Here is a 5,194-nt window from a genome sequence, read left to right as displayed (position 1 = left end):
TATAGGGGGCACCGGAAAAGAAAATAGAAGGTATTAGTTACCGGGGTCGGATGGTGGTGGGGTTGTGAGGTGTCATTTAGTCACTAATAGTGGCGTCCCCTACCACTACAGACCAGGGGCAGATACATGTGTTTCCAGGATAACGTGAAGGAGTTTCCCCGATTTGTATCTTGGCCAAATGATTCATGGCAAACTCGTGGGAACTGATTTATTTGACTGCTGCATAGTCTTTCCACACCCCACCCGACTCTTTCTCCTCCAGCAAACAGGATCCGCCAATGTAGGGCATATTTATCTAATAAAGAAAGTCGACAAAACAATAGAAACAATCCTGTGTTTTAAAATAGTTCAACTGCGCCACATCTCCCAAGCCCTGGCCTACCTTAACCATTCTTTGTGCACATCGCTCAACCTTATAGGCCTCTCCCCGGGCCTAACTAGGCCCTGGCCTAGGCCCCTAGCATCAATTCAGAATCTGAATGCCAATATGCCAATATTAAGTTAAATCTAGGCCTAACTGATTAATTTTTTATAATGAATTTTAAACAACAGAAATTCATTGCTCACTGATTAGGCTATACGTACTGCACTGAGATCCTACTCAAGGCTCACATTAGGTAAAAGGTTAAAATCACAGAACAAACAGATATGTCGACTCATTCGTAATAATAATGCAGGAACTTGTACCACGCCTTTTGCAAAGGGATGCCAGGCACAACAAATTAAAAAAAAGTTAACCCTTGGTGATCAACAAAAACACCAGAAACGACAGAAAAGAAATTTGGACAGTTAAATGAGATCTACTTAAAGAACAAATGTTTCTTGAGAAGCCGACAAAAATCAAGACAACTAGCAGCATGTTGTAACTCGCTAGGAAGACTATTTCTAGGAGATGAAGCAATTGAAAAGGCCTTATCTTATTGGACTGAGGTATACGAAGGTAGAGTGAACCACATGAACGATAGTGAACGAAGATTATGGGCATGGCGATATTGCTGCAAAGAGGTAAGAGTACAGATATGGGCAGGGTACTGTTTTGGCAATTAATTGAACAAAATGTGATGGAAAGTGTGCGAAAAATAATTCTCTGTCTAATCGGCAAACAATGAGGGTGCTGGAGTAGTCACGGACTAGCCTCAGTGGCGGACGCAGAGGTGTTGCCCTAGTTGTTACTGTTGTTGGCGTTTCCCAGAAATACTAGAAAAAGTCATTGTTTTTGTTCTGATTTTTTCTTGCATATATTTTTCCTATTTTTTTGCCCTGTTTTTACTGGCCGTCACTTTGGTCGAAGCATAGGCCATATATCAAGGATGTGCCTCCTAATATTTAATATCATTTTATGGTGGGGTGTGCGAGTGAGGACCAATCAAAGTGATTTAAGGTCAAACAGTCTACACCGGATATTTCAACTAGAGGGCTAATAGCCCAAAACTCACAGGCATTAACCTAAGTTCAGGTTGATTGAAGGAAATAGTGAAATCACTTGTTATGGAATGTGATATGGGAAGGCGATATTACATTATGTGGTTAAGTGCAATTGGTTGGAAGTTTAATGTGGTATAGTAACTTGTTATATATATACAGTTGAATTTTTCAGAAGTCGAATCTAAAATGCCATTGAAATGTTGTTTGATTTAGATGATAGATGACATTTGACTTACAGATTAATAGAAGACAAGAATTTGGTATGTAAAATTAAGATTGACTTAGAAATTATTTGACTTAGGCTTAGTCGAATTAGGGAAGTTTAAGTGTAGTGTGGGGAAATAAGTGGCGATGAGCTTTGCCAACAGTGTTTGAAATGCAATGCTAATGTATGTTGGTAGTGGGTAATTAGCTTTTTTGTTTAGTGTAACTTAGAATGGGTGGTTTAGTGGAAATTGATGGTAATTTTAGGGTTTAGTGTATACAGTATTTGTGAATTTTTATGATGGTGCATGCTGCATTTGTAATGTTATTTTTATATTTTGAATTTCATATGGCTTCTGATTGGTGAAAAAGATATGAAAATAAGTTGTATATTGAATGGTAATCTCGTGCTTTATCGAAGAACAAACATTATAAAGAAAAGTGCTGATGTAGTTTATTTGTATATGTACTTTTATTAACAAATTTATATACAATAAAAACTGCCAATACTGGTATGAAGTTAACTGAACTACTTATTGAAAGAATTTTAAATTATTGGTTGCAACAACAACTTCTTTATAGAAGTGGATAAAATGATCAGCAAGTATGAATATGTTTTAAAACCTGTGAAGAGAATAGACTAATTCAGCATCTTATTTTCGAACATTCTGTTTTAGTTGTATTTACTTTGGTAGATAGTTATAATGGCAATTAGGTGTATGGTATGTGATTTTGAATTCTGACTAGCATATTATTATAAAATACAACCTCACTAAAAATGGATAAACCAATCATTAAATTATTGGTTATAAAACTACAATACTCGAATGCCAATACTGGCAGCTAGTTAACAAAACAACTTATTTTCTAAACTCAGTTATTAGATCAATGCAATAACTTACAAAACAACTTATTTTCTAAACCTAGTTATTAGATCAATGCAATAACTTATTAATAACTTTTCAGAAGTTCCGTTTGCTTTGGTGGGCGAGTATAATTGTAATTATGCTTCGGTAATTCTGACTGGCATATTATAAAATAGAAGTTCAGTAAGAAATGGAAAAATCGAACAGTAAATTAGTGGTTATAAAAACATAATCGATTGCCAATACTAGGAGCATGTTAACTAAACATTTAGAATATGTTTAAAACTTACAATAAATGATTGGGTCAATGCAATAACTATTTGCATTGCATTTGCTTTGGTAGGTGAGTATAATGGCAATTAGCCTTACAATATGTGATTGGTAATTTTGACTAGCATATTATAAAATACAACTTCATTAAAACAGTGGATTAACCAATCAGTAAATTACTGGTTATGAAAACATAATTAATGTGGAATATTGCCAGCTAGTTAAGCGATCAACTCATTTTTGAAACAATTTTTTGTAGAAAAGTATTGGTTATAAAATCACATTAATCGATTGCCAATACTAGGAGCAAGTTTACTAATATTTAGAATTTGTTTGCTAGTTAAGCAAATAACTGACTTTGAAACAATTTTTTGTAATAACTTAATTGTTATAAAAACAGAATATTTGAACCTTTGTTGAAACTTCTGGATATATTGGATCAATGTAGTAGCTTATTTTTGAAAAAAATGTTTTTTATTTGTATTTGCTTTGGTAGGCGAGTATAATTGTAATTAGCCAGATAATATGAAATTGGCAATTTTGTAAGCTATAGGTTATAAAAAGAGAATAATGGAGTGCTAATAGCAGAAGAAACTAAAAAACTGATTTTGTAAACAATTATTTGTAGGAAATGATTGATTAAAAGAAGACAATAATCAATTGCAAATACTAGAAGAAAATTAACCAAACAGTTAAGATGCGTTAAAACTTGAACATATTAGATGAATTCAATAACTTATTTAAAAAATAACTGTTTGGATAAATCGAACAGTAAATTACTGGTTATAAACATGAAAAAACTAAAATGTAGACTACGTTTTATGTTTTTTTAATTTTTTTTATAGCTCTAACATTGTAACGTTATTATTTGTGACGGTTAATTTCACTTCTACTGGAGTAGTGGAGATGAACTGTTCGACGGTGACACCTGCCTGAGTGAACATATCTGGAGTGGTATTAATTTGCAGACCATTGTCTGTAACAATAGTGATTTTATCTCTGAAAAAAAAAAAAAAAAACGTCATTAAAATATAGGGTGATAGGTGGATGTGTAGTATGGCCTTTTATAGTTGAAGTAAGGCTAGAGCAGTTTGAATAGTTGAAAATTTGTGTGGTAAAATTCCAAAGCTTTGTAGATATATTGTTGACATTCATTTTATAATTAATGATTTGAAGGCAAGTTAATGTTTTTATGTCCTAAAGAAAGCTTTAGTAACTATACGTGTGTGATGAAAATGAATTAATTATGGGTTTTTGACAATTTCAACATTCTGAAAAAAAAAAACATTTTGGTAGCATTTGGTTTGTTGGTGCTATTCTATTAAAATGCAAAATGGTAGATGCATAATAAACAAGGAAATATTGAAAATAATGTGAATGTAATTTGATACTGAACATTTTTGTCCATTACAATTTTATTTAAGTGTATACTTACAAAGATATTATTATAAAATGTTATAAAGCTATACGCGCACACGCTGTTTGGTGACAACATGGCGCCCATGCGCCAAGATGGCCACACTCCTCTATCTACGGCTTTTGTGAATCCATGCAAATAGCGCCCTCAATTAACAAAGTGAGATTTAATGTACAGTAGGCCAATGCCTGAGTAAGCATGCACAGCTCGAATGTAATATATAGATCTAAATATTTTCTTTCTTAATTGATACAACATTTTATATTATTTTTAAGGACTTTTATATGCAATTGTAAGTGTTTTTGTAGTTAAAAACGATCGTTCGTAATGACGTAATCGCGGCAAATTCGGCTCGTAAAATCGAGAGTTCGTTATTGGGAGATGTTATATAATCAAGATTAAAATAACATTTCATACATTAAATTCACATAATAAAAGATCAACCACGGATTCTGTTAAATTTTATCTTTTACTGGCGTCACAATCTAAGTGGTCAAAACGATTGTCTTTACTAGGCTAGGCCTAGCCTAGCTATCGTCCGCGTGTAGTACGTGCCATCACCGCTGTCACTTAAATATAAATAGTTACGGATAATAAATTGATTGAGATTTGAAAAAAATCTATTTTGTTTATACAGATGTATTAACCATGGAAGTATATTCCATGATTACAATAGGCCTAGTGCAACAATTCCTAAAATCAATATTACATATTTCCAAACAATACAACGAAATCTTATGTAAAACGAGACTGAAGAAATTGTCTGAGCCCATCTTCCAAGTTTACCCACAAGCAAGCGGATTAGGCCTAGGCTATACAAAAACGCAAAATGAACATTTGGCACTAGCCTAGCCTACATTTTAGTCTTGACAGACGTGTGCTCCGCGGTAGTGGCTATCGGCACTGCCGCAGTGCCGATTTGGCACTGCCGCAGTGCCAAAAAAAGTTGCTGTTTTCTATCGGCACTGCCGCAGTGCCAAAAAGCTGCCGTTTTCTATCGGCACTGCCGCAG

The 5,194-nt window shown here is 33.8% G+C and overlaps 1 protein-coding gene across 1 annotated transcript in view; it reads right to left on the bottom strand.

The window, feature by feature from the left end:
* The window catches only part of LOC117125008, a 24,001-nt gene that overhangs the window by 15,829 nt on the left and 2,978 nt on the right, over positions 1–5,194 (bottom strand). The window lies entirely within an intron of this gene.

The sequence above is a fragment of the Anneissia japonica genome, unplaced genomic scaffold, assembly GCF_011630105.1.
Source record: "Anneissia japonica isolate Jap-2015-1 unplaced genomic scaffold, ASM1163010v1 scaffold2878_len565122_cov162, whole genome shotgun sequence".
In the NCBI taxonomy this organism is placed as follows: domain Eukaryota; kingdom Metazoa; phylum Echinodermata; class Crinoidea; order Comatulida; family Comatulidae; genus Anneissia; species Anneissia japonica.
This window is presented reverse-complemented; position numbering and strand designations above follow the sequence as displayed.